Source organism: Schistocerca serialis, chromosome 11, assembly GCF_023864345.2.
Source record: "Schistocerca serialis cubense isolate TAMUIC-IGC-003099 chromosome 11, iqSchSeri2.2, whole genome shotgun sequence".
Taxonomy (NCBI): domain Eukaryota; kingdom Metazoa; phylum Arthropoda; class Insecta; order Orthoptera; family Acrididae; genus Schistocerca; species Schistocerca serialis.
The window spans coordinates 78,365,658-78,389,971 of record NC_064648.1 but is presented as its reverse complement, the minus strand read 5'-3'; positions in this window follow the sequence as shown (position 1 = coordinate 78,389,971).

The window sequence follows — 24,314 nt, the reverse complement described above, 5'->3', positions numbered from 1 at the left end:
AACCCTTATTACCACCATTTTAAATGTAAACATGCCTGTGTTGTGGCACTCGCTTCAGGAGTAAGCTGGTTCTAATTCAGGTGATGGAAGAAACTTTTACAGCTAGTATTTCCCCAGTAATGCTAGGGGGATGGGAGCATAAAGTTTCTGATCACCTGGCCTTGCTTCAGTGTTGTACATTAAAATACGTCTCCCTAGTGTATCATGACATGTGGGTCTGTCACACTATTGATGGTGTGGTGTCGATGATAATCGCCTGCAGCAAGTCGCCAATAGACCACCACTCGTAAGCAGCATCGCAAGGCCCCAATCAGAAAGAAGGGAGTAAGCCACTCCTCCTGTAGCTTCGAGGCGCCACACACGACAAGTATTTCCAGCTCTGACGGTGCCTGGTACGAGTGCTGCCAGAGTCCAGCCTGAGTTCTGTTTTGTTTGCGCTGGCATCAACAGTTCCATGACGAGTGCAGACAAGTGCCGAAGTTCCACTTCTGCCTTCAGAGTTCAGTGTCGGCATAATGTCAGTCAATCAAGCCTAGACAAGGCATGCACGAACAGAGAGTCGAGGGCCACAAACAAACACGTACTTGTCACAGCTGTACTAAACGTTCAGTGTTCATCATCTGCAGACTTGCACTGTAATGACGCTCAGTGTTTTCAGGAGGTTCTGTGTATTTGAACCCCAATTAATACCACACTTGCTCACTCAGCCACAGTACCACAGCTACAAGGAGCGAAGATAAGTGTATTGCTTTCCAAACAATAAGGTGTTCTGATCATCGACTGTTTCATTTATCTACTTGCAAAAGTATTCAAAGCACAACACAACAACATGTCTGTCAGCTGTGGACGTTAAACTATTAACGCGTCAACCATCCTCTGCACTTGGTAAAACCCAGTGAACGACGCAATGCTGTGGTAAGCTGGCGGTTCGAAATTCGATTTTCGATCAAAATTCAGTGTCTCTGTGATGTCCCTAAACAGATTATGGTGAATGATATGATGGTTGCTTTGGATGGATCCAGCTGTCTTGCTTCCCTATATTTCCCAATTCTAGCTCATGCTCTGTCCCTAATGGCTCTGTCACCAACAGGACATTAACATCTAACCTTGTTTTTTCCTTCGATTTTCCAAAAGCATTAACTGCCCTAGCCTTACTGTCACCCATACACTCTGCACTCTCAAAATTTTACCATTCCTTAGAGTCTTAGAACACCTTGGATTATGTATCGTCTTTCCCCTCTCACAAGCAGCCTCTACCAGCTGATTAGATTATCCCCCCTTATATGCATAACTGCGATTCTGCTGCACCTATACCAACATGTCACACACACACACCCTCCACCTGCTCCCCCTTCCCTATCCTATTCCAGCGAAACTTCAGCTGGCTGTATCTTCCTGTTCCAGAATAGTATTCTTCACTAACTCATCTAACCAGCTACAATCCTAACGTTTATATCTCTTCAACATATATAGGTTACCTCTTCCAGCCTCCTTACCACCATAATCCCTCCCTCACACCTCCCTCTTCCCACATCAACTTGTCAGTCATACTTCCCAGCCCACTCCAGCACCTTGTAATACGTACACCCTTTCTGGCCTGCACCTGCATCATATTATATTGTCCTTGCAGCAGTTACTGGGACCTGACTCCCAATGACTTGCCAGAAGCACTAGCTTTTACTTCACCATAGCACCATCATCAATTTCAACATACATCTGTTTTTTATTACAGACAATATGCCTTTAATTTTTATGAAACCTAACATTTTATCCTATGTAATAACAATACAGGCATTTTTAATCTCGATAGGCTGAAAAGCAGCAACGTGTCTGCAACTTGACCACCACCCCATCACGTGGTGGGTGTGAAATGAATAACAAAAAAATGAAGTGTCTACGTTAAAGTCGTGTGTTCGGCCTTTCACAAAATGTTCAAATGTGTGTGAAATCCTATGGGAGTTAACTGCTAAGGTCATCAGTCCCTAAGCTTACACACTAATTAACCTAAATTAACCTAAGGACAAACACACACACCCATGCTCGAGGGAAGACTCAAACCTCTGCCGGGACCAGCCGCACAGTCCATGACTGCAGCGCCTTAGGTCGCTCGTGCAGCTCGGCCTTTCACAGATTCTGCATGTGTATAAAAATCTTTTGAAACTTATTCAACTTACTGTGTCTACACTTGCGATCAACACACCAATGAAATATGTACGTTGGATGATGTGTAGCGTACCAGTATCATTCTTCTTCGATTTGTACTCTCAACGTGAATAGTTCTCGAGAAAAAGACTATCAGGACTTCTGAGAATGCAGTAGGTAAAGCTGTCCTCAAGCTGAAGCTTGGTTTGCTCACTGCAGTGCTTCGCCAGCCATTGTCTCACTGCAGGTTGTGGTCACTCGCCGTCTTCCTACTTTTAAACTAACTTACCCAATTAATTACTGGGGGACTGAGTTAATTATTGGGTCTCCGAACCGTGCTGGAGTTATAAATATCTTAGATTTTTTAGATTCCGATGAATTTCAGAGGTGATAGAAGTGTTAATTGACAGAAGGAATAAATGCAATGTTCCCTTTGCATTTCTTGCTGCATTATTATCACTACACATGGCGCGAGTGAGATGAAGTAATTACATTTTTGTGCATGTTTTTGAATTTGTGCTGACAGAAAATTAAGAATAAACAGTTCATTGCGGTAAAGGTATTTCCTAAACCGTCAGATAATGCATTTTGTTGTGCTTTTCCTCGACGTTCTTACGCTAACGAAATAATCTGGTGACAAATCTGCACCATAACTTACCTTAACTCTGCGTGATGAGGGTCACTAGGTTCAGGGACAGAAGTGGAATACGAGAAAGTCGAGCATTCAGCCTGCATACTCTTTCTTTGTAAAACAAGTACGGACGTCCCCATACAGTTATGTCAAAATGGTGTGTTCTATATTGACGTACTTAGATACAAAAAATACGTATCCAGAGGATCGGTATATGGACTATCCACCTTACACAGAGATCTATGTGTCTCCTTGTCCCCCTTACTTTTTTTCGGATCGTCCTTGTAATTCTGCTTAGAAAGGCATTTTCAACACTTGCGTCAATTTTCCATTAATTCATTAACGTTGAGCCACTTGGGACTTAATTATTCTTCATATTGAGTTACTGGCGTGAATTATTCTTCATATTGAGTTACTGGCGTGGTATGACCCGAAATTTGTTATGGTTATTTCCAAGGGCTGTCGAGATGGTAATGTTGGGATTTCGTGGTCACCATTTTAATGCTGCTTCAAATGTTGAAGAACCACACTCAATCCGAGGCCAAATTGTTCATTAAGAAGCCCATCAGCTGCAAACCAAAACGTGACTCAAGCTCCGCCCTACTATAACCATACGCGGTCCAAACAGGTATTCTGACCACACTCTGGCCCATATAACATGACGTGGGCTCCTTTCCAGCTCTTGCTGATAATGGGTATTTTCCTTAGACAAGAAAACAATATTTCTCCTGAGGAAACTGTGATGTATGGTACATTTACAATTAAACAACACTCTTGAGCGAGGCATGGCAGAAGTTGCCGCAAGGAAGTAGGGTGGGTTAAAAATCGTTGTTCCATGCCACTGCGGATAATTCAGTAAGAAATATCGGCCTACATCCTTTCGTATTCAATTTTTTTTCAATGTGGTTGTCCATTGTTGACCAAGATACTTGAAGTCCAACTGCTTTTTTGCAGATGTATTTCATTAGAGACTGCTCATCTGATTAATAGTCTGTGACAGACATTTCCTCTCACATTTTATTGCTTCCAATACTTGGCCTGTCTTTGCGACAGCCAATAAAACAGGACATTTATCTCAGTCACACAGGGCTACATTACGGATTCGGCTGTGCCAAATGGTCTCATCCTATCGTTCATAGTTTTCCCTATCTGTGGATGTTCATGCCCCCACAAATCGGCCACTAATCTCTCCTTTACAATATAACTGTTGCGCCATGGATTCGCAACTCAAAGACTACAGTGCTGAAAGAAAAATACGATACTGATAACATTGTTTTTCACCAGCTTCAAAGCAGGAATATCAATAAAACCTATTTCTTTCCTCATTTTTACTATGTTAAGAGCGATGCAGGGACTTCTTGGATATTCTGTAGATGAAATAGACTCACATAGTAACACTGCTATCTGTCTTTCTCAATACTCTTAATTTGTGTTGACTTTTCGCCTCACATAATTGAGGGTGACTGAAGCTGGTTAATAAACCACGCCGAAACCCATCATCCAGAGAAGACTTTGGATTCAGCTGCCTGAAGTGTATGGGCACCATCTACTTGCTGCCATTTTCTTGCAGATGAGGAGTGGCAGCTGGAGGACAGAAGCCATGAGACGCTCTCTGTGGACACTGACTGTGTGCAGCTGTTGGCGAACGCCCTCGACCACCCCACGTGTCCACTGGAAGACCTGCCACCGGAAACCAAAAACCTGCGCGAGCGGTGCCGCGAGCAGCTGTGGGACGACATGGTGCAGAGGTGGCCCCACGTACCCGTCACCAGCTACCTGGCCTACACGCAGAGGGCGGACGTCAGCCTCTGCCTGCTGGCCTGGATGGCGGTCAACTCGTACGGCATTTGTCAGGACGTCCCGTTCAGCATGATACAGTCCGTGCACGATGCTCGCTGCTATTTCGATAGTCCTGGTGATCAATTATGTCTGCAGTCGAGCACTACAGATGCCATCTGTTCTGTTTCCAGAGCTATTCTGTTGCTGAAGTGTCGCGATTTTTCCTCCTTTAAGGCTTCTGATAATTGTACGCTCTTTTATTACCCATTTCAACTGATCCCAGTTAGATATGCTAAATCTAGCCGCATACTGGATCAAAAGCTAACAGAAGAAACACTGAACTACAAAAACAGTTTAAATAACGCTACCTTGAGATACAAGGATTTCAAAATAGACAGCTTGAAGCCTTTAGAAATCTCATTTATACTGATAAATATCATTTTCCGTTTTTCGACTGCCGGAGTATACATGTACCTTCCCCAGTTACGTAACTTGCCTGGAAAGATATTCTTGTCCTTTCAGATCACGTGCATAACCCAGATCCTGTGTTCTGAGGTCGTGTATCGTATGGCAGGCGTCCCTGACTTACCTACAGCAGTGCTGATAGACAGCGCCCTCACACTTCTCAGCTGTATCTGGCTGAACTCATTCTGCTACCACATGTATGCTTGTGTTCGCCATCTCAGGCTTCCTAACCACCTACTACCTGCTGAAGTAAGCCAGTTATTCTGTCGTGAGGTGCTGTACGTGTTTATACCGTGGAGTATAGTATGTGTGGCAGCTGTTGCTTTGGAAAAGACGAGTAAATATTACCTGATCCACAGTCGCATAGTAGTCCTTGCAGGGATTTCAGTGTCTGTGGCATTCAACTTGGTTTGTCTCGGACTGCTTGGATACATGTACCTATGTATTCGGTGCTCCATGCGGCAACTCAAAATTGTTGATAACAACAAATTTGCCTCAAAGAAGCAATATCTTTTTATGTCAGTTAAAGCCATTATATTAAGTGGAATAGGAATTATTATCAGAATTGGGTTCCACCAAGCTCAGGGAATAGCGCAGTTTGTATACTATCTACATCTAGTTACGATGGTGCAAGGACCAGTGCTATTCGTCTGTTTCGTTTGCAATGGAACGACGCTCCCCGTACTGAAGAACAGGATACTTCTTTGGTGGAACCCAACCAACATTCCTGCAGGTCTAGAGCTGTGTTCAGCAGCCGAGAGGAATCTGGCCAGGAGAAACAATGAACAGTCTCCCTTTTCAGAATCCTCGCTGTAGCCTCCTTCAGTATTTTTCGCAAATAACTCTCTCCACACTACACTGCATTAAACCCACCAATAAAAATGGACTCTACCTGGTATGACAATATTAAATGTCATTAAATCTGATATCGTACAGCCAGTACTTCTCTTTCCTAACGTCTCCTTCATTTATAACTGTGTGCTTATTTGTGAGTGGTAGCCTCTGTCTACCTATTCTAATGCACTGAGACTACTTACTAAAATTGTTGGGAAATGCTTTGTGTATACAACAGGCTGCGTCAATCACACGGCCTGTTATATACAAGGAAAACGCAGCACGTTGTCGGAGGAATTCCCGTTCGTCAGTGTCATCTACCGTGGCGATGGTGCATTTCTGGACACATGTTCGTAGGACGTTTTTTCTCCGTTTTCCTTCGAGGATCTGTCTTTGCAGTTTGTCGGTTTTATTAATGTATAATGTGTGATATTAGTACATAACATTATGTCTTAAACAAGGAAATTTACCATATGTGTGTGAAAGATGTACTTTTACATGATTTGTAATTCAAGTACCATGACAAGAGACATTCAGATACAAAATCAAAAGAGAGGGGCCAATGACTGAAGTGGTGTGTGCATGAAAGTGTAAATGGGTTTGTTGAGCTTTTAGTGGTTCGATTACATAGAGTGGCTCAAACGGGTATAGTAATAAAGTAACACATCACTTGTTGTGTGAAACGTGGCTTGAAGTGAACGCAAAGTGTCGAATGGCAGACTTATACGAGATTAGCGTTATTGGGTTTGTGAGACAAGATGGTGATTTGCTAAGCTAGAGGTTTGTAAGGGTACTATGGCAGATGTTAAAAGTTAATGTTCCATGTGCCACTCTTGAGCAAGGAAGAACATTACTTAAAGGCGTATTTACAGAAACAGTACTGTGGAAGGATAAACTTGTGCCAGTACTGTGAGTCCTGGAAAACATATGCCACAGTAGCTTCACTAGAAGCATACAGTACGCCGAAATTGTTGTGATTCGTAATCAATAGACGATCTCCCATTTGTTCAAATAAAACCTGAGTGAGCAGAGTAAAGGAGTGTCTGTGTGAATTTAGTATCCAGCCCAACTGAAAATCCTGTGATAAATAGTACAACGTGGAGTGATTTTCGTGAATTTTGCATTTACCAGGCACCCGCAGTGTTAACCGCGATTTCCGTACTGGACGCAGTGGAACCAGAGGCCGCCGCGCCACGAGGGAGGCAGGTGCCGGGTGCAGCCCGCCTGGCCGCAGGGGGGCGCCGGCAGCTCAACACATTCTGTAAAACCGTTTGACGAAGATTTGCAGGCCGTGCGCCTCGATTCTGTCAGCGCAGCGCCAAGCCAACCCCGGCCCGCTTTGCGTGACGTCACAAGAGCGCGCCGCGGCCTTCTCTTTAGGTGGTGGCGGCCAGAGCCGACACGGGGCACACTGGGGGCGCTTAGCGGCCCACCCAGACAAGCGTCCTGCACCACCGGGACACGCGTAAAGTCGGTCCGACACAGTGGTCGCCAGCCGAGCCTCGACCCGCTGGAAAGTATCGAACCTCATCGCTCGAAAGCCAGTAGTTAACGGCCCTCATGCTACCTACTTACCCCCAGGCAAGATCCCGATTTCCGACCGCAGTACTGGGAACATTCACAGCCGAGTCCAGGAAATTACTTTCGACTGGCTGTACGAAATACACAGTTCAAACTCAACAGGAAGACGGTCACTCAAAAAACATTACTCCCAGATTCGGATAACGAACTGAGATTATCGCTATCCAATTACCCCAGCCAAGTCAGTCTGAGTCGGAGCACCACTGCCACTTAGCTAACGTCACCGAGTTTTCCCTGAGCTACAATTCGCAGTAAACGCCCACACTAATTACTATGCAACATTCGCAGATAACGGCAGCAAAGTTCTTAGGCGGTAATGGATGCGGGCAAACGAGAACGCGTTTGGAAACTCGAGAACACTGTGCGTCGCGACACAGAACTCCGCTCCAGAGCGCCCGCGACCCGCCACGTCGGCCACACGGGCGCCGACGGCCAGCTTTCGATTCCCCGAGCTCCGAGCCTCTCCACGAAATCCTTCTACACGTGGGCCTTTCAGCCAATCAGGAGCAGCAGAGGACTGCAAGCCCCACCACTGGCCACTCCCGGCAGCTGCTTACAGCCGCTGCTGTCACGTTCTGGTCTTCAAAAAGGCGAACCAGCGAGCAGATATGGGTGGTCAGGGAATCACCTGTTACAACCCTTTGACTCGTGGGGTGTCAAGCATTAACTTCTGCAACCGATATACCTATTAAGGGTTTTCCTCTGATATATCTGGAGACAAGCATTCTCGCAGCCGAAACTGCTTGAACTGTTGTTACATGTACGTAGTTGTTCGACAGCACACATGTTACTCAGACGATGTTCCCTGCAAAGTACATCATGCGTAACTCGCGCCACTGTCGTCAAATGCAGCGTTGTCAGAGCGATTCAGACTTGGGATCAGCAGTCTGCACAACCGCCACACTGTGAGACAGGGACGACCAACTCGCATCTGCCGAGGCTAAAGGCACGGAACTCAACGCTGACTGCGAGCGTTCTCAAGCAGGGCGTGGGGACTATGGATCGTCCTGTTTCCGATATGCAACAACAGTTTTCAGCGCACCAGACTGAAGCAGGGACCTCTGCCTCCACCAGATCTCCAGAAACGCAACGCTACGCGAAGTAGCCAAAAACCCGGACAAGAAACCCGAAGTAAACAGGCAAAGCCGCCACAAACACGATACTCCAATTATAAAAAGTTTACACTCATCCAAATACATCTCACGAAGAACAAGGTTTACAACTGGTTGGATGCAGATGGAATTAAAGCACATCTAACAAAACTTATGGCACTTTATCAAACCCTACAATAAACTATAAACTAAGAATGTGGCAAAGAAACCGCCAAATCGTTGTAACCTGCACTAAAACCGTTGCCTGGGCCACCAAGTCGTTCACAAAAAAATCCGAAAAAATTTGCCAACATCACAACACACCCATCAGATATTGAAACCCGAGAGAACAGTATGAGTTACTTACCGATCTGAAGCAACAGTAACAGAAATCACACCGCACGCCAAACACTAAGCAAAAGAGAAACCACACAGACTCACGCTCGCCTTTGTGATAACCAATTTTGACCGTGATACAACAAACGAAAAAACTGAAGGGGACCTAAAGGTACCGGAAAACTAAATCAAAGTTCCCCGCTATTCCTTTCAGTCATCTATAGTTACAAAGAACCAACTAAGAAGCTACTTGTTCACCATTTCAGAATGTAATGTGTACCTCACAAGGTTGGACTATTTAAACACTACCTCCTCAATAACAGCAACGTCCATATTGCAAGCCTTTCCAATAAGCCACGAAAAGCTGCGATATAAATTGAAAGGTGAAGAACGGAGTCGAGCACATCGAATTTTTAATTGAAAAACAGACCCGAAACAAGAAGCACCAAAATGCAGGAGCTGCAACACTGATAACGTTAATAGTGATGAGAGTTGCAAAGAAAGACCGGAACAGCCTGTCTCAGCAAACAAAACTGAAAACATTAAGCGCATTGATCAAACTATCACGGTCTTCGTCCAAGAATGTCACGAAAACAATCAAACGGAAAACATACTCTGAGCAACGTGATATTTGAAAGAAGGGAAATAATAACAGCAGTTTCTAAAAAGCTCCTACTAAATTCTTTGGCGAACACGGATCTACGTCTATATCGCCATATTGATAGACAAGGAGGCCTATGCCCAACCTAGCCTGAGACACCAGGAAACAAGAATTAACCTTCACATTCAAGCCTAAGAAAGATATTGCCACTATCTGCATTGTCAACACACTGGGTTTCTGTTCTAAAAACAAACTCCCTAAAGGCATAGTAAGAGAAAAAGAAGTTGGTATTATAGTCGCAGCACATACCTCATGAGCAGGTAGAGAAATCAATCTAGATAACTGTACCTGTCACGCAAAGCTGAGATAGAAGCTTCAGAGTCTTTCATATAAAACACCACAACGATGTATCCTTCCAAGGAACTGCCAACTGATCTCGTTAATTATATACTCTCTTTTTGCCCAGCTATAGGAACAGGAGACTCAGTACTAGATATGCGATATTTGCTGAAAAATTGAACAAGAAAGATATTAAACTTGTTGTAGCCATTTTGAATCACGCAAGACTCAGAAATGACTCGCCGCCTTTTATCAATCACTATGGCACTTCTATCTTAGAACATATACTACGTACAACATAGCTACCCAGATTCTGAATCTGCACTGAATTTGGCGGCTGCATGGCTAACGAATACCTCACATTCATTATGCTGTGAACCACAAAAACTACGAAAAAACTTAAAACGATGATAAACTCACGAAATCGGATAGTCGAAAAATTCAGATTGATACGTTTTAACACAAAACCTAACGAATCAACTACTCAAACCACTCCTTAAGACTCCTGACGTACATAAGAAACAAAATTAAACAGTAGGGAAATTCTATAGACCATACAGCACTAACCAAATGGATATGCTACGATTGGCTTGAACGTTTTCAATGATCTAATAAGAAGAGAAACCCACCAAATGATGAGCGAGGTAATCACAAGAATTAGGTCCCACAATAGCAGTCGTTTTTGGAAAAAAGTTCCAACAGTCATAGCACACCATTTGCGAACAGCCATCCTTAATAGCAGATCAGAATGTCATTCATTACTGACGACCTCAAAAAAGTTCCTCAAAGTGCTAGAAAAACATTCACTGTTATCCACGATATCCAAAATTCGATGAAACCGACGAAGAAATAATACTCAAAAATCCGAATGCAACCGTTTAACATCCACTACTTTATAAGATTGACGAATATGAAATGGAAAGAAAGCAGCTCAGAGACTGGAGGCACTGCAAGATAACAAAATAAATCACTCCTTTCACAAGACACCTGCCTCAAACACATCAGACGTTTCTTCTTCGCGGCCATGAAACTGAAAATAGTCTCTCTAAAATAGAAGCAACCCAAAGTGTGCAGCTTACTAAAATCGTTGCTGGAAACAGGTAAGTACAAGCGCTGCTTGGTGATCACCATTCGACAAGTACTATGCCAGCCGCAGAGACGCCACGTGGGACAGTCACGTCTCCACTGCTACACACCAACAACACGGCTGACATCGCTAAAGGTCGAGGAACGAAAGAAGAGCCCTGTACACAGACGACACTGTCTACTGTCGTCAGGGCTCGACATGTGGCAGAATTAAAGAGCAGGTCAGCCCCTTCACAGAAAAGCAGGAATCATCGCTAAGCAAGTCGAGTAGATTAAAATACAGTGGATCCACGAAATCTATCCTTCAGCACCTACCTGTGATCTTCAACTACTCCTACTTTAAATAAATATGTATTCCTCATGTCATCTTCAGAGGTACTCTGACAGTCAGTTATAAACAATGAAGAAATACACCAACTGGAAAATAAGATGTTATAACACAGAGAGATGTTGCTGCGCCCCTCAGTGTGAAGACTGGTTTTAAAAATAGCTCTCCATTCTACTGTATAACTTGCAGGCCTCTTCATCTCCAAGTACATACTGCAGCCCACATCCATCCCAATCTCCTTGCTGTATTCACCACCTCGTCTTCCTGTACGATTTTCACCCACACTTCGCTTCAAAACTAAATTGGTTACCTGTCGACGTCTCGGAACGTGTCCTACAAACCGACCCTCCATTTGGTCAAGTTGCGCCTCGCATGTTCCCACGTTTCTCGGTAATCCAAATTTATCTTTCCTGAGGTCAGCGTCTACCAGTTTTTTCATTCTTCTGTAAAGAATTTGTATTAGTATTTTAGAACCGATAGTTCAGTAATTTTCACACCTACCAGCAACTGCTTTCTTTGGAATTGATAACATTACATTCTTCTTAAGGTCTGTGGGTACTTCGCCTGTCTCACACGCCGGGCACAACAGGTGGGAGAGCTCCGCCATGGCCGGCTCTCCCGAGGCTGCCTGTAATCCTGGCAGAAGACTGTTTACTCCCTGGGCCTCGTTTCGACTTAGATATTTCAGAACACTGTCAAATTTGATCTCGCATTGTTACATCTCCCACCTCATTTACATCCATGACCACTTCCCTATCTGTAATATTACCTTCAGTGAGATATAACTGACATAACTACATTAGCTAAAAACCAAAACCTCTGTGATGTATGACAGCAGAAATTTTAAATATGATGTGGCTATGCTATTGACTATACAAAGACATAGATCACTACACCATTCAGACAGCAGTTTCTCCTACATAACATAGCACTTACCTCCGACTTACAAAGTTATCTTACAAATCCCTTCGTATCATACTAGAGATTAGTTCCTAAGCATTTGTCTTAAAGACTACCAATACAATGTAACAGGAAACAAAATGCCTTAACGATCGACAAATAAACGCAGGTGCTGCTTTTTTAAAGGAAGGTTTTAACCCACTCATAAGGCGAATGCCAGGACTCAGCAGTAAGAATAGAATCGTCCTCCAATCCGCCAGGATTACACACTGCGTCTAAACCAAATAAGAGCCTCAGATTAAAGATGAACACCGTCACCACATCATTAAGCACATTTCCGTTCAAAGAGTAACACGTTTCGTAAGCCACATTCCTGCTTCTACTAAACTTAAACATTTTCATTTTCACCTCTCCTGTCAACTGTGACTGTAATTGAGATCAGAAAATCAGAAACAGACATTTTTTAACAAAGTCAGTCTGAAGTAGTCGACGAATGATCTTGACCACAATCAAATGTTATTAAGACCTATCAGGTGCTGGAGATAAGTGATCTTATGTATTACTAAAAGATTAAAATTAAATTATGAAACCTTTTAATTTTCTTGATCGCAAAAACGCATTGCTTTACCATTCATTACACGCTTTGGTTGCCAATCAACTATTGTCAGGCTTGTAAAAGAAACAAGAAACAAGGAATTGCCTTAGATTTAACCAAATTTAATAAAGTTACTTAGTATTGCGTGATGATTTGCCAATCATGGTAAATACTACCTGGCTAAGAATTCTGTAGGCTTGAGCCCCATCATCTAATAGCATTTCCTGGAGCTGTGTAAGTAATTGCAAAGTACCTATCGGGTGAATGTTAATAGTAAAATGTTTTCAGATATTAAAGAAATAAGCAAATAGAAGTAATGAAAACATACCATGCTGACTAATGAACCACATTTTCCATAGACTATTGGTTACACCAACGAATTTACAGAGTGCAACTCTCAACGATCAACAATCGAAACACACTCTTTCGTTAAAAACAAAGGCGCTAGCCCAGCTTAAGAAGCGAAAGTAATTTAAGGAAGAGACACTCTCTCTAGTTACTTATATCGGAAATGAGTATGAGCAGAAATTAGTAAGTGTATCTGCCTTTTTGGCCCTATCAGCTGTTCTCGACACTGCTTGGTGAGAAGCACTTCTTTAGAAATTCACGATTGTGTCGTAAATTTAAGGACTTACTTAACAACACGTTAAGCAATAGATCATTTCATACCTATTCTGACAATGACAGTTGCAGGGTACTGAAAACCAATGATAGTTTACTTCAAATGTCTGTTCTGAGTCCACTACCTCTTTGGTCTGTACATGCACAGCTTACCAAAACCTCTTCAAAAAAATTGATTTATGCGGCTGACATTTGTTTCGTGGCTCATATCCTCAACGTTTCTGATGCTGATACCTCTTTATCCACTGATATGGACTCTTGGATGTATACATCAAGAAATAGTGGCTCCACCTAAACCCACAGAAAAAAAATGGAGCTACATACATCTATGCAAAAGACAGTCAGAGTGCACACCAGAAGATAGATTCAGAGACCAATTCTCGTTGTACTGCATGACACCATAATACCTAGGAACAGCGCTAGATAGAACTCTTGACTTACAAGTAGCACCTAAAGTCAAAACGAGAAACAACAGTCTTCAAAAATTTGGTGGTATCTTATGGGGAGCTAATGCTCGTGTTTTGAGATCCATAGCTCTAACCCTATCATAGGTGCTCTGTTGCTGAAGATTACTGTTCGACCAGGATCAATAGTGCTCATACTAAGAAGATAGATGTCCAACTGAATAAGGTATTATGGGATGTATTCAGAGTACAATCGCTCTAAGACTTCCTGTTCTCAGCATCATCCCACCCCCAGCTCTAAGAAACCAGCTCTCCTAAAGGTCTGGAAGAACATTCTGAAGAATCATCAGCTGGCCAGTCATCGAGATGCCCCACAGGCAGAACATCAACACTTGAAATCAAGGAAACCCTCATCATGCACAGCAGAAAACCTCGTTGTGTCCTCATTGATTGTCAACCATTTACGGAAAATTCAGTGGAATTCGTCATCAATAGTCAACAAGCATCTAGTCAAGGACCCATTCATGCAGACAGGATTCGATCTCCCCAGACATCAGTAGAGGATCTTGAAATGGATTCGCAGTGGAGAAGGCTGATGTGCTTATCTTAAGTATGGGGTGAGTGTTCTATTTACAGACAATTCAATGTCGCTTTCTAAATACTCCAGTTTCAATGGCCTCAGTATTATCATAATAGAAACAGGGTCACATGTTGCAACACGCTTGAGGCAGCTGCATGCCCTGCCCACTGCTGTGACGTCACACGATGATCAAATCTAATGCTAATTCCAGACATCTCTTTATCCTCAAACGTGCTGATTCGATTATGTGCATGCTTAATCATCAGGATATGTAATTACCCAGGGGCTGTCTTCTGGATCCTGAGGTGTATGTCATAATTTCATCAAATAATTACATATGATTTATCAGTTACGCTTCTCCCATGGTCTTGGTCTCTGTATCCTGAACTGAACTGGACTGTGGATGCTGAAATAGTACTTACCGACGAGAGTCGTTGCACAGTGTCATTTTCAGTATGCCTTCACTGCTTAGAAAGTGTGTTAACTGCCCTGTCATCGTGCTATATAATTTTTGCATGTAATTGCATTAAGTCTTGGTATTTCGAGGTTATCTATACTGCAGAGAGGTATATAAACCATACAGCTCTATGATATTATCAGTTCATTTCAGAATGCTACTCTTTACCAGTACATACATGTTAGCTTATGGTTCAAAACATGTAAATGTAGGATTAGCATGAGATTGTGAGTGTAGAGCTATAGTAGAAACTGTGGATGTCCGTCGTAATGTAAAATACAATTTACAGGTATGAATTAGGGCGAGCAATGTTGGCCGATGAAGCACACTGAGAGGTTGATGACAACACACTACGATCCATTTCAACTTCCTCTTGACATGAACATCTGTAGCAATAAGGCAACCATCATCGACCTGTATAAAACTCCTAATTAAAGTTCTCATCGTCAACAGAGGATTCTTCACAGTGTGTTTATTTAAAACTTTGAAGTGTCGTCAAGTGCCGGCCGCGGTGGTCGTGGGGTTCTAGGCGCTCCAGTCCGGAGCCGCGCTGCTGCTACGGTCGCAGGTTCGAATCCTGCCTCGGGCATGGATGTGTGTGATGTTCTTAGGTTACTTAGGTTTAATTAGTTCTAAGTTTTAGGGGACTGATGACCACAACAGTTGAGTCTCATAGTGCTCAGAACCATTTGAACCATTTTTTGTCGTCAAGTTGTATTGGTTATGTAGTGCTCTATGCATTGCAACAGACAAATACGGTGGCAACTCCATGTGAAAGCGTTATTAAACGATGTTGTATGTTATGTAAGTGAATGTTGCATACAAGATGATTTAGAACAATATGTAAATATATGGATTCTTGCAGCACCGATGGCTGCTACTGTAACTCCTATAAATATTGAAACTGTAGAGCCTGGTTTACAGGAAGAGAACGGAAATACGTCGTTGCTCCTTTTGGTTTGAACACAATGGAAGCAGATAATGAATAATAAGATATGTGTCAACAATTGTTATTTTATTTTCTGCATGTACAAAGCGTTAATAAACAAAGTTATTTACAATGTGTACTTGTCTTTCATTGTAAGAGCACCAGTGCAAAACAAATATTATGCAAGATGTTCACAGATATGATAAACACGTCATACTATTCCGCAAACCCTCAATCATATATACAGTAAATATATTCACTGATTGAGTGAGTAGAGCCAGTATGGTACAGTGTCAATGAATTTCGACGATATAAACACACATTTAAAACAGCTTATAAAGGGTTCAAGTTACTTGCAAATACCTACATACTTAAAACAGAGATATGAGCAACCGAAGACGGTATTGACTTGAGGTCCAATATAATACCTTCAGGCTTTCTGTTAGGACAATGCTTAGCATTTGATGGTAAAAAGGTTTCCAAATCTGATCTGCCTGTAGATACACACATCAAAATGTATTACATAACCTCGGTTCCGAGAGATCCAGAACATGTACATGAAACTGGAATAAAATCAAGATAAACATGAAAACCGCACATTGCATATTGTTCCACCATACAGCGTGATTTTCAGAGGTGCTGGTCTAGATTGGTATGCACAACGGTATCTCTAATACGCAGTAGCACGTCCTCTTGCAATGATGCATGCCTGTATTCAACGTGGCGTACTATCCACAAGTTCATCAAGGCACTGTTGGTCCACATTGTCCCACTCCTCAACAGCGATTCGGCGTAGATCCCTCAGAGTGGTTGGTGGGTCACGTCGCACATTAACAGCCCTTTTCAATCTGTCCCAGCCATGTCCGATTGGGTTTATGTCTGGAGAACATGCTGGCCGTGAGATACAGGAGGATTCCAGTTACATTACATTATAGTCAGGCAGAGGTTCCGAAATCAGGTATTGGATTGTAAGGCATACCCAGGAGCAGTTATAGACTCAGCTCACAATGTAATAGTGGTGAAGAGTAGACTGAAGTTTGAAACATTACTCAGGAAGAAACAATACGCAAAATAGTGGAATACCTAAGTAATGGAGAGGCAAGCTTTAATGTCTCTGAAGCTACTGATACTGCAATATGGCGCATTAGCCAGTTCAGTAGAATAAGAAGGACACTTCTATAAAGGACGATCAGAGAGAAACGGTCTAGTAAACGAAGTTCTAAAATGCATACCTTATGAGCTATGAGCACTTTCTCACGTTCGATACTGTGGAATGAGCACTAAATAGTTTACCTCTCACTCTTTTTGACGTGTCAGTCCTTTTGTATTTCGTTCTTTGTACCTTACGAATATGTCTATAGTAGTGGAAACGGCTCGTGTGCTGATAGCAAAGTTTAATCATCCTCCACTCGACCGCCATTTCAGCATCGTCAGAGTTCTGAGGTGCAGCGATCATGGTTCATTAAGTTACTTCCTCAGTTTGCACACATACCTGCAAATCCATCGCTATATTCCGGTGGAAATGATGAAAGTAACTGTGACTGTTGACATGTATGAGCTACGCGTCGGCATTATCGAAGCATTTCGAGCCATAGAACAGAGGATAATTTTAGGAACTGGAAAATATATTTTAGAAAATGCTGCTTGTTCCAGATATAGGCACAGAAGCTCAGGACGACTCACGAGAAATATGCACAGACAGTCCAGTTACGCTGGATTCCCTGAAAAATTACAGCAATCTTGGATAAATAAGGGCATAAATGAGAACTGGGCAAGGGGAAGTGGCACCTCATCTTGGAATGATCAGAAGTAAAAGTCTGCAGTCCTGCGAATGAATTAGGACACAAGCCGGCCAAAGAGCGAGCCCGAGAAAGTGCAACAGGAAACTAGAGCGAAAATCTTGCGTCAGTGAGGAAATGACAGATGCAGCGCGAAAGAGAAGTGAGAAAGAGTGGTCTGAAACCATGAAAGAGACAAGCGTTAAGAACAGTTTATATGTGATAAGGGGTTCCCTGATATTTGTACTATCGTGGTATTACTTTACATCTTGAGTTACTGCGATACAGGGCAGTGTTTCCTAGTGGTGACTTGTTGGAACCATTTTCAACGGTCAAACGACTGTACTGAGAGGCTATTAGAGGACCTGCTAAACAGCTGCGTTATGCGGGTTGCATGCGAATCAGGCGAAATGCAATTCGATTCGTTCGGATACTTTTGAGCATGACTGTACGTACATAAGTTGTGTAACAGAAAGGAGTATTATGGGTCCGATACAAGTAGGCTATTCTCACCATTTACGTACGTAATCGTTCATTGCTTACGGAAAGATTCCGGACAGTAACGTACACAGTGTAAGTACTGGCATCAGAGGCGGTACCTTCAGTGTCGGCGCTGTGTGGTCAGGAAGGGGCAAAGTGCAAGCACGTTCTGTGAAAGAAATGTTAGCCACTGCTGTGATTAATAGTAAGGGCACAGTAGTATTTTTTTTGTAAACATTGTCGGGGGTGTTCTTGAAGGCAGATTATCTGTGAAAATATTCCTACGTTATTCAAAGAATTCGTAAATACAATATTGTCAACCAATCTGACTAAATATTGAACTGATTTTTGGCATTACATAAAACGAGCATGCGGATCGAAACCATGAGCTGAGTCGCTCAGTGACCATACTACCACAGAAACGGAAGATGACCGACAGAAGGCGAAAAACAGAGCTGCCATGAATCATTCACTCGTTTCCAGAATTCTAAATTTTCGGAAATAATGCTTGTACAAATATGTTTGGAGCATGAATATAACAGCAAACTCAACGAGTTTAAACTGTGCCGACCACCTCACATTAACAATGCAGCGCCTTGCCAAAATGCCGACAAAGCGAGATAAGACTTTTCTCGTGTGGTAATATGCGGGATATTTGACCGAATGTGGCAGCTGCAACCGTGTAGGGGGGTGAACGAGATTTCTGTACGCGGTCCAAAGAAGTCCACAGCAGGCGCAAGCCGCGAACTCTAAACACCGCAGCAAGGTGTGTGGAACACCGTGCGTCGGCGGTCACACATCGAACCGCGCCGTCTGCATTTCTCACAACTATTAAAAGCAGAAGGCTGCGGCCGGCGCCTTCAGATTTGCGCCACAATGCACGGACCGGTTGAGGATGGACATTTCGTCCTCATGTTCATATTCAGCAACGAAGCAACCTTGCATTTATCCGAAAATGTTTATCTCCGCCATGTGAGAGTGTGGCGTACTGTGGATCGTCGTAGTTCCTTCACAGAATAAAAACGGCCCATTCAAGCTTTGTCTGTGGCACTGTGCAGAAAACATTAACCATCTGCGAATCTGGTTGATGCGCCGCAATTTCATGAGGATTTTCAGTAGCCCACACTCACATTGCGGAGAAGTTTTTCAGATAAATTCTAGGTTCCTCCGTCGCTGAAGATCAGCATGAAGGTTCAGCATGGAGGTTCGTCCTCCAGTGATCCCTCCATTGTGGCGCGAATCTGAAGGCGCCGGCCGCAACCTTCCGGGATGCAGACGGTACGGTTCGAGGTGTAACAGCCGACGCACGGTCTTCCACAGACCTTGCTGCGGTATTCAGAGTTCGCGGCTTGTCGCTGCTGTTGACTTCTTTGTACAAAAATCTCGATCACCCTCCTCCACGGCCGCAGCTGCCACATTTGGTCAATTATCCGGCACATTCCCACGAAAACTCTTCTCTCGCCTTTTCGGCATTTTCACAAGGCGCTGCATTCGTAAGATCAGGTGTTCGGCACAGTCTAAACTCGCTGAGGCGAAAAATATTTCGGAAAGTGAAGAATTCTGGAAACCAGTGAATGATTTATTGGTGGCCCTGTATTTCGCCTCCTGTGTCGTCTTCCGTTGCTGTGACGGTATGGCCACTGAGCGACTCAACTCATGATTTCGATCCCATTGTTGTTTTCGTGTGACGCCAAAAGTTCTCTTAATTATTAGTCGGAAAGGTTGACAATGTTGTATTTACAAATTCTTTTAATAATATAGATAATATTTGCACACAAAACCTGCCTCCAAGGATTCTCCTGATAATGTTAAGAATCAAAGTACTTCTGTGCATCTCCAATTAATCACCGCAGCGCCTAATATTTCATTCACAAAACGTACTAGCACTTCTGTACTAACTAATCACATACTGCCAAAACTATGTAGTGACTTCAATGCTACTACCTATACTGCGTACATTACCATCTGCCATCTTGCCGTAAGCCATCAACGATGACGTACGTAAATGGCGAATATATGGCTGCTTGCATCCGACTTTTATAACTCCTTTTCAGTACACTATTCAGTAAGTACGAACATGCAAACCAACGCAATTTCGCACCTGACTGACGTACTCATAGACCAAGACACAGGTATCGTTAATAGGTAGCGTGTGTTTGAATTCCGTAATTAAATCTAGAACTTCTTTCTGTGCAGCCTCAAGAATGAAAAATTAATACCCCAATTACTTTATTCTTCCTGCAAAACAATGCTGAGAAATTTATGTATGATAGTGTTTTCTAAGACGTATGGTGAGCTATCAGTGCTGCTATTCATTAACTTTTAATTCACGTCTTACTGACAATTTACTTATAGAATCGAATGACTCTTTTTCTTACCTGAAATACCGATTACAAGGTACGAAGTGCCACAGTAACTGATCTAACATTCTTTAAAGGGCAGATGGACCTGTACTATATCGATGACATGTACAGATAATGTACATCATTTTCGTTAGCACTCACGAACGATTCTGCGTCCTGTTTGTTTTTCATTTAAGGTATACTGATTCTGTAGCTGATTTCACTGTTGCCTTTCATCTAGTAAGGTAGTGTTCGAACACAAAGCTCGGACGTCATTTGCATGGGAAAATTTAGTCAATATTTTCACTTCTCCAGAGAAAAACCGATCGTGAAGGTTTGATATTTTGCACAGAAACGAATATTCTTTTAAATGGCGGTTAACGCAAGTACTGATCAGCTTTTGAAAGCCACCTAACAACTTGTTTTTGAAAATCGGAAACCGGTGACGGTTTTGTGTAAAGAAACTTTGCATATCATATTCGTGGTTGACTGCTCTAATTAAGTTATAATCTTTATAATTTTACTACAGCCTAGTGTCTCATGCTGTTTGTTTTCGAGAATGCAGCGATAGATATCAGGCACTATATAGTGTGTCTCAAATCAACATGAATATTAGACCAGTAGTAATTGATACGCGTTACCACTGCATTGGAAAGCACGTTTCCTCATAACATTAGCAGTAAAAAGTTCAACTCGATTATCCATTATACCATTCAGAAGACACACTAGATGATACCGATAACTCGCGTCGTAAGTATGCACGATAATATTCTTCAGATCCATTTGTTCCTTATTAGGCCATTCGGCCAATGGGTTAACAAAAATTTGAAAGCGCACGAAAGACTAGAACTTAATAGTGCGACGCAGCAAAACAGAGCAAACGAAACAAAACCGTGGACGGGACAGCACGGTCTGTATTCGCTTGGGACGTGTTGACTGCCCGAGCCCACGTGTCAACAGGCGTACGAGGCTGGCTGCAGCGATGCCTCTTTGTGCGAAGCCTGCGTCCGTCTTGTGCACACGCAAATTTACACAGGTGTAAACGTACGTTTACACTAGCTACGAACTTTGCCCAATGCTGAAAAATACTGAACCTGCCGTTCCAACTGTGTTTCGATCCATGACGACATCAAAACGGACATAAAACACTCGTCGAAATGTAACGTGCATAAAATATCTGATACAGCAATAATTATCGTTACCGTAACACTCAATTTCTTTGGGTCCGCTAACTGACAACCGTACTGTAACCTGTCAACCCAGCCTAGACCTCGGGCTATGCAACACATCACTTTTCCACCACAACCTATATTAGAAAAAATACGTAATATAGCAGCCATGTAAACATCACCGCGTTCTGTTGTATCTGTAAGTATATATGACGTCACAGAGTACATCATTACGCCTCGGGGCAATGTCGACGCCCCCTATCGATAGCTGCGACCTGCTCGAGTTTAGACAGTCGCCTGTACTGGGAAGACGGGTATTTGCAGAACCTAAGGAGTGTTGATGCTTCAAAAAGGTGAAACAAGACGGAAGTCAGACAACTGCAAACTTTTTTTAACTGGCTAACTACTAAATGGTTTATGACCAAATGGGCCACAAATGCGAAAGCGAAATTTTGGCGAATTACTTTTTTCTTCAGCAGAGGCATAGAAGTAGCGGGTGGTCGTAAGTAAAATGCAGCCACTCACGGAGGTTCACTGTGGTCTGTAATTATCGTATGGCAACGGAACTTGGCAGGTATGCTAAGGCGTTAATGCGAAACCAGTTTTCGCCATAGGAAATCAGTTCCGATTTTAGTTACCAGGTGCGAATCTATCGCTGTACAACCTCTCGCCGAAGTCTTCGATGCTCATACTAAACAAATTGTTCAACTGGCGGTTAATAACAAGGTCAACATTCTGCCTTTCTCACTTGTTTGACCCTTCCTGCCCACGTTCCGTTGCCAATCCATTACATATGGAAACATTTCTATACGTCTTTCTTCCGTTGATTGAGCCTTTTGGTGGCCAAAATCGGAAATAATTTCTTTCCAGTGTAAATCGGTTCCGCAATGGGGCTTTAGTATATCAAGTTTCGCTGCCATACAATAGTTACAGTCCACACTGGACGCCTGTGAGTGGCTCAACTTCAGATTATGAGCTCCCAGTGGTACAGTACCGTTACTGCCAGCCCAAGTATCGTGTGAGACACCACACTGTCAAATATTCTGCTGGTGGACAGAACACGTGAAGAATTAAAAGCACCCAGAAACATTGTACACATTCGTAAGTCACCAGCGATCTTACTCCGTTATTATGGGCAATCGATGTGTGCCTCAGAGAGCGAATTCCACACATTCTCGATTAAATGGCGGCCTTTTTCTGAAACTCTTTTGGCTGCGGCCACTCTTCATCAGTCAGCGTCACATTTCCCAACAATTCAGCCAACTGATCTCGCTACCCACGAGACGTTTTGGACAGGTCTTCAATACGGTGCTTCAATTGCGTTGCATATTTTGTGATAGCCGAGTATAAAAACGGAAACCACCACACACACACACACACACACACTTCAGTGTCACTAAAGTGAGAACCATTTGGAGCTCAGATTTCGGGTTACGCATTATTCATAAAATTCGTGGAACACCGATCCCTCACGTGTGAAGACAGTCACTTTTGTGTGACATCACGCGTCCTGTGCTGCGATTGGATACGATGAGCAAACTGTACAGTCGCTGTGCTGATCTATGTGTTTGCGACGTTAGCAATTTCATAGTTTTGGTACTCAAATTTGCGTTTTATGAAGATATGCTGTCTAAAAGATACACGACATTTCAGAACTCTTCACGATTTTCAGTACTTTATCATGCTAAAGTGTCGGTAAATCTGACGTCAGTGGCTACCGATAATTCCCAAAAAGTGACTTACCATCAGTAACGGGTAAGGCTTCTGTAACAGTGTCTGCCTAAACGAAATAATATTTGCTAAAGGTTTCAGTCAAATATAATTAGCAAATGCCTCCACAAATGTAATTCCGACGTGATTCAGTGCTCTGACGGAAACTAATAACAAATCTACCTCGATTCTCGCAAATATTGCACTGGAAATGGCACAAATTAAATCTAGATTCTGCCGTCGTTATAGGCCGCATATAACAATTTACACTGCACTTTAATTGTGTCATTTGAACGTCAGATAAAGAAGTTGGCAAGTGACAGTCAATCACCATCATTCATTCTTTGGTCACGTAAGATACGACTAATGCACAAGCACGATTGCGACAACTTTTCTGCACAACAAGCCGCAGAGAACACGACGCGTCTCAAAGACCTCTCATGCGTTGCTTTGTCTCTTATCAGGCAAATAATATCACGTGACACCCAGATAAAGCACTGCAGAGTTGGGTTCAAATGGCTCTGAGCACTATGGGATTTAACCTCTGTGGTGATCAGTCCCCTAGAACTTAGAACTACTTAAACCTAGCTAACCCAACGACACCACACACATCTATACCCGAGGGAGGATTCGAACCTGCGACCGCAGCGGTAGCGCGGTTCCAGACTGTAGCGCCTAGAACCGCTCGGCCACTCCGGCCAGCGCCGCAGACTTGTATAGAGGAAAAAAAATTGTGGTGTGTGATCGCTTCTCTTTGATCAGCAAATCACAAACGAAACGTGACGTCACAGAACGATAAAAAAGAATAAGGAAGTTTTATTTCATGAAACGCAAACATTACGATAAATTTTCAAGAATTCGCCATCAAGCAACCAAATCTTCGCCTCGGTCTAACGTAGGTTAGGGAAAGCAACAGATCGCTCGTGCATCACAACCTAAATTCCAGAAAATTGTAAAAATACTGAAATAAACACAAGTACTGCGTTTCATCGTCAGAAACATGTCGGCATGACGCCACGAGTTGTGATTCGCGAGTGGAGTTATAAAATAAATAAAATAAAATAAAATAAAATATTAATTATTTTATCTGTATGATGGTGATTGGTTGTAATTAATATTTGCTTATCTGGAACGTGG